The sequence below is a fragment of the Lepisma saccharinum genome, chromosome 17, assembly GCF_977018435.1.
Source record: "Lepisma saccharinum chromosome 17, izLepSacc3.1, whole genome shotgun sequence".
Classification (NCBI taxonomy): Eukaryota; Metazoa; Arthropoda; class Insecta; order Zygentoma; family Lepismatidae; genus Lepisma; species Lepisma saccharinum.
This window is the reverse complement of record NC_139245.1, coordinates 53,294,616-53,308,540: the sequence shown is the minus strand read 5'-3', so window position 1 is coordinate 53,308,540 and position 13,925 is coordinate 53,294,616. Positions and strand designations below refer to the sequence as shown.

Here is a 13,925-nt window from a genome sequence, read left to right as displayed (position 1 = left end):
ATGGTCCCAAGGTGCGTCTGTTGCTCAACGCACAATACAGTCTATTTTTACCAGATCGATACGCTATCATGTTATCCGACGAGAAGCTAGCTATTTTAATCGAGAACAAAACTCGAATCGTGTACAAGGGGACAAAGGAACTTCTTGGTAAGAAAACGAAGCACGTAATAGAATTTGTTTAATCACGGACACCCCAACCCCCGGAAATATATATATAAATAACATACCATGAAAAAAATGACAACTTGCATAAGTCAACTTCCTCCCGAAGTGTTGCACAAAATATTTACGTTCACGTTCGACGGCGATGTAACTAAACTCATAGACTTGTGTAAAGTAACGCCAGAATTTCGTTCACCGTGCAAAATGATTTTCATGGATCACCTCCGAGAAATAAGCGGAATGAAAAAAATGTTCCGATCCCCAGAGACTCTCTTTCGAGCCGCAAACAAAAAAATTGACGATAGGTTAGACGAGCTGCACGAGTGGAGGCAGGGGAGAAGAAGATTTACCGAAGACTGGTACGCGTCGAACATTGAAACTGTCGATCTTGTAAACCACATGATAGCATTAGGCGAAGCAAAAACTTTTTTTTTCTTTCCCAGAATACATATATATAAATAACACATCGCCACCTATTCTGAGTGAGACGATATAAATAACACACATCGTAAACTTAACGGAAAAAAGAAAAGTTGTTCTCTTTCCCAGATAACATATAGCATCAAAAAAAAATGAAGCCCAAGGGTGTCGTGTACCAGATACCATATTCGAATCTGAAAAATCTAGGTGCCCTGGATGGGTTACTCACCAAGAAACAACGCGAGAAGAAACGTTCTTTCTTGACGAAAGGACACGGAATGAAATTACTTCTCAGCACACCTCAATTGAGACGCTTGCAGCGTTCGCGAAAACAGCAAAAGATCGGAGGTTTCATATTCAGCATCCCGGCCATCCTGGCAGCATTGGGGGCCGTTGGAAGTTTGGCTGGCGGAAGCGCCGCCATCGCGAAAACCGTCATCGACTCGAAGAAGAACAAGGCCGAGTTGGAAGAACAGAAACGTCATAATCTGGCCATGGAGAAGAAAGGGGGGAAGGGGGTGATGAAAAAGTTTAAAAAAAAGAAACAGCAGCACTCACCAACCGAGACATTGAATCTCTGATCAAACCATTACAAATCAAAAACTTCAGAGGAGTTTTCATGTCCGACTCGTTACCTTCAACCGTTAAAAAAAGAGAATGCGGAGTAGTCAACTTGGACGGTCAAGAAAATCCAGGCACGCATTGGATATGTTACCACGAAAATGATGATGATAAAGCATTCGTTTTCGATTCTTTCGGAGGCGTTCCACCTACAAATTTAGTTCATTATCTGAAAACAAACAAAACCTCTATATACTACAACGACGAACGCATTCAAAATTTCGGAGACGTGAACTGCGGTCATCTCTGTCTCTCCATGCTCACGTTTCTCTCTAAAATAAATAAGCCTACGATCAAAGATTTCCAGAAAGCATTGTGGAATCTTAAACACGATGGGCGTGTTCCATCTCACGAGCGAATCTTCGATCTTGAAACTCACGCTGCACGACGACATCGTCTATCCTAAATTCGTAGCTCTGCGTGCATTCTACAGCATGTACCTCATACCTAACGTCACGCAGCACAACAACAAAATTAGCGTCGGAAGCGAACACATCGTCGTCACGCCAGGCCAATACAATCTTTCCACTTTGCAAGCTCAATTACCTAAAGGCACGTACCTTTCTCAAAATTCGGTCACGCACAGAGTGGAAATCGTGTCGGCGACGGAGACCGTGGACCTGGGCACCATGGGAGAACTTTTAGGTTTCGAGAACGACACAAAACTCGAAGCTGGCATCAAGCACGTAGCAGCCAACATTCCTAAATTCTTGGCCATAGAGACTCTGAACGTACACTGCAACGTGGCCGAAGGCATGATCACGAAATCCTCGGACGGGGGGTTGCTGGGAAGTCACAAGCAGACGGGAATCATCGCCACTTTCAAACCCAGTTCCGAATTCATGGAACCGATCATCTACACACCCTCTTCGCCGATCTATTTTCCAGTATGTCGCAACCGCATAGACGACATAGAGTTGGTGGTGACGAACGAGAAAGGAGAGGTGGTGGATTTCGCAGGTGCCACTACGACGGCCATCGTGGAGATCAACGTATAATAAATAACACGTATAGTGAAAAAAAAATGGAACAAATCGAAAGTTACGAATTGCAATCTTTCCCTCCGAACCGTCGCACGTTCGCCAATCTCAACGAAGCGAACAGGGAGATCGAATACGACGTGGACGTAGGCGACGGGTTCGTTCATCCTCACAGAGCGGACCTCTACCTTCAATTCGACGTGGTGAAGAAGGAAAGCGGAGAAGCGTTTCCGCCCAATGCCAATTTGAAACTCGTGGACAACTTCGTGCCTCACCTGTTCTCGCAGGTGGAGGTGAGGAAACACAACACCGTCATAGACAGAATAGATTATCCAGGCATCACGTCGACGGCAGTGGGAACATTGAAATTATCCAAAACGGACGCGGCGTACTATCAAGCGGGAGGATTCGAAGCGTTGACCAAAATATCGACGAGAAATCACACGGTGCTCTTTCCCATGCGCCTGCTGCCGGGATTCTTCTCCGACTACAAGGAGATCGTGTGGAAGGGAGGACTGCGCGTCACCTTTCGAAGAGCGGCCAACGACAACGACGCACTGATGCGATACACCAACTTGAACGCCGACGGCACGCCGATAGCCAACACTTTACCCGAAGCAGCCAAATGCGTCATCCGGAGCATGGAATTGAGAATGCCGATCGTGGAATACGAAACGAACTACGCCCTCAAGTACAAAGCGGAGATCTTGAAAATTCCGCAGGTGCCGATTCACTTTCACGGTTACCAGTGCGTGCAGAAGTTGGCGTCGGGAAGTCACATGGAATTCGACGTGACGACGCAGTTCAACAACATACAGTTCGACATGCCAGATTTCGTCATTGTACTTTTTCAGACCGGGCGCGATAAGAATCAGGAAAAAGATTCCAGCAAATTCGACGACTGCAAGATCAAGAACGTTTATCTGAAGAACGGACGCAACGAAGTGTTCCCGCGCGAGAATTACAACCTTGACATGACCAAAGACGATTACCTCAAACTTTACGAAGCTTACACGGCTTACAAACGCGTGACCGAGGGAAGCGTGGACATGTACTACGCGCCCAGCGAATTCAAAATCCGCAGGCCGATGTTCGTCATCAACACCACGAAGAGGAAGCAGGTGGTGGTCAACGATCGCACCAACATCAAGGTCGTGTGCGAGTTCCACGACGCGCTGCCTGCCGATACTCTGTGCAGCGTCATCCTGATCGCAGAGAAGTCTTTTGTGTATGATGTCAAGAATGAAAGAGTGACCGAACAGTTTTAAGTACAAGAAAAAAAAATCACATAATTCTCAAAAAATTATACTGACCGTAGGTTCAAACATTAGATTAACTTGCAACGCAATGTTTAGGATGTACTGTGAGGAACACCTTCTTACATTTGTGAGAATAATGTGGAACAAAAAATAATAAAAAAATTAATTTTGATCCATTTTAGAAATAAATCACACTTGAACGCACAAAGGAACTTCCCCTTTGGCCCTCCGTGTGCCCCATATTCACCCCGTAGGGCGCGGCAGGGAGTTAGTCCCGCTAAAAATCCCAAACCTCCACCTGTTTTTTTTTTTTTTTTGAAGATAAACACTATTGTTCTAGTATCTTGGCTATATTAAATTAGAACTTCTGTTACATGAATTGTTTTTTTTTGTTGTTTTTTTTTGTTTTTTTTTCATACATACATACTATTTACTACATTTGAGGCATATCTTACTAGTTTCTAGACGATGGTGTCCCCATGGGAGCGTGTGGATTCCACATTGGAGAACGCACTTCTTGTCGTCGTTGGGATCCAGGGCAATTTTTCTAACTTTGTTTGTGGTGATGATATGGTCGACGCTCTGGATGCGCTGCTCCACTCCTGGAATTGACGTCCTAGTTTGAAGGGTTTTGACGTAATCCTCGAACTTGAGGTACTCTTGGACGATCTGCCTGCCCACACCCTTAGCCTTTTTCGTGATGGATCCTTCTGCCCGAATAGCATAGGCTTTGGCGCGAAGACCGGCAAACTCGAGAATTACATCACCGTCCTTCTCGTCTTTGAGTTTGCCAGGCACCTTCTTGTTGCGAGCCAGGATTTTGTATCGGTTCGGCTGGGGATAGCCCGAGGTGTCGAAGAGGTTAACCAAAGATGGAACTGTGGCTATATCCCCGTATGCATCGGGTGAGCGGACGTGGTACACCAAGCTGTCCGTGTCCGTGTAGAGAAGCGAGATGTTGTGGCCGTAGTGTGGACGTAATATGTCGTAGTACGTCTCGAACATGTGAAGCTTGCTCAGGTCTAATACTGAGGCTCCAACGTAGATGGGCTTGTTGAGCATCACCTCGTTCTTCCTCATATGCACCAGAGCAAGCTGCTCATTATAAATGGTCCTCGATTTGAATAACGGGTTTGCTACGAGCCTGCGACATTGTGCTTTGTTTGATATTAGCCTCACATCTACACGATTTCGCACATTCTCCATAGTTTTCCCGAACACCGCATTGTTCATTAACTTGAAGAAATCGCGATCGAAATCAGAAGTGGCGACTGTGCGATGTTTGGTGTTGAGCTCGATGTATGGCCTCAACCATTGAGAATGCTCGAACATCAAAACTCGATGTACTGTGCGGACGGTAACCCCTTGCTTCATCAACCACCGGAGGTTTTGGTAGTGCAGGACATAACGCTCTTTGGGCTCGAAGTCCATGACGAGCTTTGCTTGGTTCGAGCCAGGCGGGCATTTGAATTCCGGGACTGGCGGAAGATCGCAGAACAAATCCTGCAGCTTCTCGGAGAACTCAAGGTCCACCTCGGCAAAAAATCCGCATTCCACATCGGCGAAACCTTCAACGTCAAATTTGGAGGGATCAGCCCACTCGAAGCCTCTAAAGGGGAGTGGCTGCATCATGGAGTGTCCGTAGAGGTTATTGACGTCCGTGTACATGATGTAGCTGGACGGTTGTGAGGGGTCGTAACCGGTGGCCATGTGGTGATTGTTGGCGTGCGAGTGTCGCTGCGACACCTGGACCATTCCACCCCGCACGGCACGTTCTACAAACAGCATCATGTCCACGTCCGAAAGAAGCTCAAGCCTGACTTTCGTAACAAGAAGCATGGCCGACCATGCCAGTCCGGGAAGACTGTAGAAGTATGCAGGGTCCAGCTTGTAGATGGTCTTCGCAGTTGCACGAAACGCCTGGATCACATCAGCGAGGAGCGTCACATCAAGTTTGAGGTACGCATCGTGGTAGTCCCCAAGATTTTGGCAATCCAGCTCGCGCCACATGGACTGAGCATGGTTATAGTCACCCTCAGAGATGCCCGAGCCTCGCAGCTTGCTATAGAAGTTTGCTCGAGGAGGCAGCGGCGTCTCCGCAAACTTGGTAGAGTCGGTGACGTATTCGTAGGGGTAGACCCCCTTACGCCTGAAGAGACCGGCGTCCAAGTTTGGAAAATTCGCAGAGGTAATGAGCATTTGCTCGTCGCTGAGCTTTTTCGCCAGGGCATCGAGGCTGGCCGGGAGGAACCTCAGGGAGTCGAGGAAGCGAAGCTCGACGGTAGAGCGTGATCCCGGGATCGACACTCGTTTGCTCACACTGATGTAACGCTCCTCGTTCTGGGCGAGAACGTTGATTCCCTCGTTGTCGTACCCAAGATGCTTGATCAGGTGGTGAAAGTCATACCCCGAGCCGTTGTGGAAGAAGATCGGGATAAATCGCGGGTCCCGGGCCATGAGGTTGCATCCGTTGCACCAAGGACCTACGTAATCTCCAGAGAAGTGGTCATGATTGCGAACTTTACCGTTGTTGGCGGTGTACTCCTCGACGCAGACAGGGCAAGCGATGGCCTCGTCGTGTCTACGTTGATCGTCGGGGGACAGTGGGAGCATAGACTTGGGGGCCAACAGTACCTTCCCTATCTCGATGGCCTCGACAACCATCCTCTCGAGGAAGTGTTTGGCTGCGTCGAGACCACGGTACACGTAGGGCTCGGGGGCGATGTGCTGGTCCCGACGCACCACAACGTATGCGAAACTGGATGCCTCGTGGAGTTGGTAAGGGGTGGTGGAGGAAACTTCGGGATCGGGATCGCAAGTGGACAGGGGTTTGAGGAAGGCCTCGAAATCCGCGATGATGATAGCGGGGTGCTCTACCATGGCACCGTGCATGTGGAAACGCTCCACGGTGCCAGGTTTGGGCAAGACTGCCACCCCCGGTTCGTTGGCATTGCAGTAGAGTTTGTGGTTAGCGAGCTTCTCGGCAGCGATGTTGGGACCTCTGATGCGCTGGTAATCCTGCTGTTGACGATTATCAAAAGTTGACATGCACCTGCGACAAACTTCTATGTGGTGACTATCACTGCTCCGTTGGCTCGAAACAAGCCGAGAGAGCGAGCGAATGAGGGTGTAATGGTGATGGGTCTCGTCCTTGATGAGCAGAAGGTGAATTTCCTGCGCACCATCATCGTCTACGTCGCTCACGCGAATAGGGTACACTACATTTTTGTCAGTGAGGCCATAAACGTTGATGGCCAACCGAGGGTTGTGTGTACGGGCCTCGAACTTGCGAATGTCCGGGACCTCCACCGGGTAGTCGATCCCAGCCATCGCATCTTCCAGCTCTGGCTCGTAGGGTAGGTAGTGGTTAACTCGGCGTGGATTATTTTTCCATTGGACAGGGTGTAATGCTGCAAGCACCGACCAGAGAAAGCACTTGGCATCACTGTTCTGAATGTTCAGGACGACCTTCTTTGCAGCAATCGTAGGTGGTAAGGGGACGTAGCTGGAGGCGGAGAGAGGTACAAACTTGCAAAGTTTGACGCACAGTTCGTGAGGCTTGCCACACAGCGAACCCCCCCGAGCCCTTGGCTTGATGTTCCTCCTGCTTTGCTACCAGCTCCTCGGCAAACTTGTTGTAAATGACCTCTAGGTTTTCGACATCCGCTAGATGCAGCGTCTTCGCCTTGGTGTTGTGGCAGAAGCTGTAAATTTCATCAGACGGCTTCTTGTACTGGCAACGTAGCGATGCGTAGAATTTGGTGGAGTGCGTTGCAAGCGCATCGCCGAGGATGGAAATAATTTTGGCTTGCACGTTCTCCAAAAAGTTACGCACGTCGCATGAGCCCTCCGAAGTGAGGACAAAGTCCTCTAACAAACGCTGGAAAGCAGACTGGTTCGCTTTCGCCACAGATTTGATACGTTTGGCGGATGGTGGCGAGTCGGCTTCCGTTTTCCTCTTGGTCGAGCTGGTCGACGGTTGTGGAACAGGTGCTCCGACGACGACTTTGCATGATGTTATATGCTTTTTCAAATTATTAATGGTAATATGTTTGTCGCACCTGGGACATGGTTTTGTAGCGGTCACACGCTTACCAGGTACGCAGGTACGACAGTGCCTTTGGAAATTTTTCCTTGAAACGCCAGTTTCACAAGTGGGACAAATTTGTGCCGATTGCATTTTGTTAAAAAAAATATTTGTGGGTATGTTTAGTGGAGTGTCACAAAATAAATACTTTTTGCAATAAAAAAAAACCTTGGAAGGCTACTTCGCAATAGTGAAAATATTTGTGGGGGTATGTTATTTTATATATATAGTGGAGTGTCACAAAATAAATGCTGTGCAATAATTCACGATGGTGCTGGGTTTGGTGGGAGTGTGCTATTTATGTATATGCTACTTCTTGCTTCTTAATGAATCCTGTAAATAATTGAAAAAAAATAATTAGGCTTGTGTATAGAAAACACAAAAATATTATGTTTATAGTATTCGTCGAGCAATAGCAGAAAGAGCAAGAATCGTTTTCCTACAACCCATAGTTTATGAATTACAAAACATCTTAGAAATTACATCTTGAAATTTTAATCCAAAATAACTCGAAAACAGCAGGCACTAGTCATCATCCCTCCAATAGGTTGTAGAGTACTTCTAATTTTGTATCGAATGCTATTAAAATTTTCAAATTAGGGTAAAAACTAAGCCGGCAAATCAAGTTTCTCAAAAAATAAAAAAATATCTGTATTTCCGAAACTTGTGGTTGTAGAATCGATTTTATTTGCTAGTCGAATAGTTCTCGTCGAATCCTATCCAACAAACCTAAAATCATGATCCTAGCTCAATTAGGAGCCGAGAAAATCAATGTCTTGGAAAACGTCTTAAGATTTTTGTCTTAAGAAAATTTTCTTGAAAGACCGGAAGTAACATCTTGAGATACCGGAAGTCGACTTTCTTAAAGATTAAGATATTTGTCTTAAGACGTTTTCCAAGACGTTGATTTTCTTGGCTCCTATGGGGCCTAGAACCATGTAACTTTGATCTATGTATATACCAGTACTTGCCCGACCCTGTGGCCGAGTGGTTAGCACATCGCGCTGCGACGCCAAGGGTCCCGGGTTCGAATCCCGGTCGGGCTTGGTTGTTTGTGAATGTCCATTCATCAATTTCATCACTCATCCCCATCTTCGCAAATTAGCCAAGAGGCACAAAACGCGAAGTAAAATAAACTAAATCAATCAATCAATCAATATACCAGTACTTTTCCTACATGTTCACCTTACAACCCACCCGATCAAAAAATAAAATTCACCCCCTGCGCGCATGCGCACATGTATAAATTTAAATATAGGCTCGATATTAAAACAAAATTATCATTTTTTTTCTCCTCCTCTCTCTGTGGCCAAAATTGCAAAATAATTGCAGGAATAATAATACCATGATATTTTAGACTGTAGGTCCAGGTCACCCGAACCAGACAACATTTGAGTTGGTGTTGTTTTTTTTAAGTCCACTTTATGTGCAGTAAGACTAATCGGGACTAGACCTACAGAGTTTTTTTAAAGTGTTATCCGAACCACTTGTGCCTCCAGAGGGTATCGAACCCATGAATACAAGCCTACCACTGTGCCATAGGGGAGGCCCCAGACGACATATTTGCACTACAACAAGCAAAAATAAATTCATATCTGTGCATATGGGAAGTCCAATACATAGTTGGTAATGTGTGATGTGATCAGAACCAAACATTTAATTTTTTATGTATGTCCGTGTTTGCCCGACCCTGTGGTCGAGTGGTTAGCACATCGCGCTGCGACGCCAAGGGTCCCGGGTTCGAATCCCGGTCGGGCATGGTTGTTTGTGAATGTCCATTTTCATCCATTTCATCACTCATCTTCGCAAATTAGCCAAGAGGTACAAAACGCGAAGTAAAATAAACTAAATCAATCAATCAATCAATCATTAAGTTCCGTGTGTTGCAATCATGAAATTAAATTTTAATTAACTTTTTTTTTCCTATCCATCTCTCTCTCAAATCTATATAGCCTGTTCATATTTGGCATGTCGACCATTTTGTTTTACGTAGCAAAAAAAAATCTCAAGCCACTTTTTTTGCGAATGCTCGTTCTGTAGCCATAAGTATAATTGGATATAATTGCCGGATTTTATTTAATTTTAGGTTTAAAATCAATAAGCGTGCATAAAAAAAAAAAAACTAAATATTTTAAATAAATAAGATTCGAATAACTATGTACTTCCACTAGCCTTTGCAATGGCGCAGCGGTAGCGTCGTTGCCTTGTAATCAAGGGTTCGATACCCGCACAAGTGGTTCTTGAAACTGTAGGTCCAGTCCCGATTAGCCTTACTGTGCATAAAGTGGACTTAAAACATCAAATCAATCAGTACTTCCACTAGCCTCTGCGATGGCGCAGCGATAACGTCGTTGTCTTGTAATCAAGGGTTCGATACCCGGTGGAGGCACAAGTGGTTCTTGAAACTGTAGGTCCAGTCCCGATTAGCCTTACTGTGCATAAAGTGTACTTAAAACATCAAATCAATCAGTACTTCCACTAGATATCAAAAACACGCAACTCTCCTCTATTTTTTTCTTGCCTTCCTCTAACAATTTAACACATTTTTTTTTTTTTTTGAAATATGCCCCGCACACATATTTCCTACCTACCAACAACGGCACACGGAAGAAAAAAGATATTCCAGCTACCAAGATGCATGCTTCAAATATATAAAAGCAGAGAGAGACATGAAACATCTTTCATATTCTCTCTCTTTTCGCATGTTTTGTGAGTATATTTTCTTCCACAATACATAAGAGCTATTTGGTTTTTCAGGAAGTTATACCTTCCTTCCACAATCTCTTATATCTGTTTGGCTAGTTTCAAGAATCAACTCACAAAAGCAATGCCATACTTATAAGTCAAAGCCAACTCATGCAAGCTGAGAAACAAAGTTACTTACTTTTGGAAAATACTGCGCAAATGCTCTTCACTGACGTTCAAAATGAAACAGAACTTTCTCCTATAGCGTTTTAAGTTTTATACGGTTTTCTAATGAGGTCAAAAGTAAAATGTTAGCCAACGCAACGTGGACCAATAGAAATCCGAGACAATCCGCTCTAGAAGATTCTTCCCCTACATTTCAGCCACATCATTTTTTGCGAGTTCGAAAATTCACAAGTTAAAACATCGCATCGCATCACTGCTACCTATGCTGCTAACTGACGTCACTATTTCTCAACAGTTGCCAGAGCTGATGTTAACAACCTGCTGTAACCTAAGCATCATGTGTATTGAAATATAAACAAAACAAATTGTATACGTCAGTAGGGAATTCCATCGTTCGGCTATTGGAAAAAAAAAAAACAACCAGGAAGTATAACTTCCGTCGTCCCAAGGCCTACGTATTGTTGAATTTGTGTCATTGTGTCAACGTTAATAGCACACGCAGAGAGAGAGGGAACAAAATTGTCATTTTTCTAGATATCCACAGGCAAAAGCGTAATATTTTCAAATACGATATGACAGTCGCTTTTCGATACCGAAAAACTAAATACAATAAGTATGTATATATATATATTTACAATATTAATGTTTATTTAACAATATCTACCTACGAATTTGCCTCGAACGAAAACATGTTATAGAAAAACATTTTTCCAGCCGTAAGTTCAAAAATTTTGGCCCCTCTCTTCCCCCTAAATCGCATTACATACATGTGAAAAAAAAAACAATTATTATTATTTTGTTTGTTTGCTTGCGTCACAATACAGGCGCGCGCGCATATGTGTGTGTGTGCGGCACATCGTTCCCGAGAGAGAGGTAGGTTTACAAAGGTCACGATATATAAACATTTGGCCCCGGACTTGGAAAATTACCATAAGGTGCATTCATCCTTCAAGGATGAGAGAGTGCAATATTTACTCATCACGCTGTGTCAGCGCAACGAATGAATGCGCGGAACGTGGAGAGAGAAAGTGAGTTTTTTGAGGTTTTGATGAAATTTTCGTAGGTTGGCAACATTGTGGCTCACTTCAGTGAATTAAAGTGAGTTTTTGATGTTTTGGTGCTGTTTTCTACGCTGGGAAACATCGTCAGCGCAATAAATGAGGCACGGAACGTGGAGAGAAAGTGAGTTTTTGAGGTTTTTTTGATCCTCACTTAATGACCGTGAACCGGTCCATAACCACTACTGGCTGCATGTAAGTTAATACCACAGAGATATTACAGTAGGTGTAGGTTCTACCACCAGAACATTTCTATTATAATAATACTGGTTATGCTGTACTGTTAGCTAAAGATGCTGATATTTGAGAAACTTAAAACTTTACTCACGACTTACTGTTGCACAAGATTCGATGACAAAATTTAAAAATTGTAATCGCCCAGACAGGGACTCGAACCCTGGACAGATAGGTTAAAAGCCTATCGCTATACCAACTAAGCTATCTGGGCACAAGGTATTCTTTTTTGAAAAGTTAGTTATGTTAAGAAATATATTGAAACATTTGAGAACACTCTTGGTCTGGTTCGACAGAGAAGGAGACAACATTTCCAAATTTTTACAGACTGGGTGTATTTTTCCACTATAGAGGCCTTCACTATATGTAATTCGAAACGCTAAAGTTCACCTAGCTTCCAAAATTGAGGTAAAGATTGTGTTTGGCGAGATTAACAAGTTACAATTATATCCAGTTACGGACAAATAAAGCTAAAACTCTCAGATTTACTGTACTAGCCAAGTTTTAGTAACATTTTCTTCACTTTAGTACAAATACCAAAGAAATAGGTATATTTTATTTATAATTTGACAAAATGTACTAGTATTTAATTCACAAAGTTAGGTAAAAAACAGTATTTTAAAAAAATATTGTTAGTGCCTTCAAATTTTATGTTATTTAGCCACTAACAACTGGTTTACACAGTTTGGCATCTTTTAAATAGGAAAAGAAGGAATTATTTGTTTAGTATTTTTACTACTTTATATTTATTTAAGAAAACAATTCTACAGTTTAACTTAATTTTAACAAATTGTTACTAATTTATATATCAAAGTTATGTTATTTAGAGTGTATGAAGGCGTATAAAGTTAATATTTGTACTTATCAGTGCAACTAACAATTATATTTTACACACAAAAGATGATGTTTACAGTTAAATTACTTGAATCAGAGAATAATATTTTACAGTAATTGATTCATTCAGCACTAGTCAGTACTTTTATGCATCAGAAAGTTTTCTTAATTTTCTATTACGCATGCTATTTTGGGCTATTCTTAAAATGTATTTCTAAGGCAAACTGGTTTAATTTTCTGCTTATAATGCAAAGTTGACATAGTTTTCGCACAATGCATTGTACATTTGTTATACTCTCTACTTACAATCCAAATATTATGCTTATTTAATGTATAACTAACTAACTCTCTAGCCTTCTTAAACCCGAATGTTCATGGCTGCAGCAACACATGCTTTTCATCTGTCCCTGCCCTGAGGAAGATCTATATACTCCTTTCCTTCCCTACCAATTTCCTTTAGGTTCATCTCTACATTATCCCTCCATCTTTGTTTTGGTCTTCCTATTGGTCTTTTACCATCAGGTTTCCCATCAAGAATCCTGTATACTCTTCTTTCCTCTCCCATTCGTACCACATGATCTACACACCTAAGTTTTCTTGATTTAATCATTCTAATAATATCTGGACATGAATACAAATTATGTACTTCTAAATTATGTAACCTTCTCCACTCATTTGTCTCCTCATCTGTTTTAGGCCCAAATATTTTTCTAAGGATCTTATTTTCAAATACTCTCAATTTATGTTCCTTTTGTTGTTGTAGAATATTTTTGCATGATTGTTTTGAGATATTGAGTGTCTGCTGTTTTACTTGTAATTATTTTCCTTTTTGTGTTGTGTATTTGACTATATTTTGTCCAAGTTCGTAGTATTTAGAATAATTGTTATTGACTTGTAGATGTAGGGAGTAATAATCCTTTGCAAGATGCCCTATACTTTAGTCTGAACATTATTCTTAGTGTTCACTTTTGAAGCCTTAGTATTCTGGTAGTATTATTAATGTAGAGGTAAATTAGGCTGAAATGTAGGCATTTTTCTGATAAATTATACTTACTTAGTTGTTTCAGCAGGTAGAAGTTGCATGATGGTTTACTGCTGATGATGTTAATTTGCTCTTCTTATGTACTACGTATGATGTAGCTTACTTGAGTAATTGGAATTTTCTACTGAAAAAAGGATTGCTTGTCTATTTTATTCCTATGTTGTTGAGTTTGTCCATAAGCAAGCCATGTTTTTACTCTATCCTATGCCTTGGAAGAATCTAGATATATTGTGTTTGCAGTTTTATGTTTCTCTAAGGTTTCAGCTTTGTAGTTTCTTAAACTGTGCTATGGGTGTAACTATTGATTTCTCTTTCTGGATGCCATGTTGGTTTCTGTATTCCTCTTGCTGCTTGAAT

At 42.7% G+C, this 13,925-nt stretch overlaps 1 non-coding gene across 1 annotated transcript; it reads right to left on the bottom strand.

Annotated features, from left to right (window-relative positions):
* Window positions 1-11,833: 11,833 nt before the first annotated feature.
* TRNAK-UUU (transfer RNA lysine (anticodon UUU)) lies at window positions 11,834-11,906 on the bottom strand. Its single transcript has one exon. It is a non-coding gene; the product is annotated as a tRNA-Lys (tRNA).
* Between the last annotated feature and the right edge of the window lie 2,019 nt (window positions 11,907-13,925).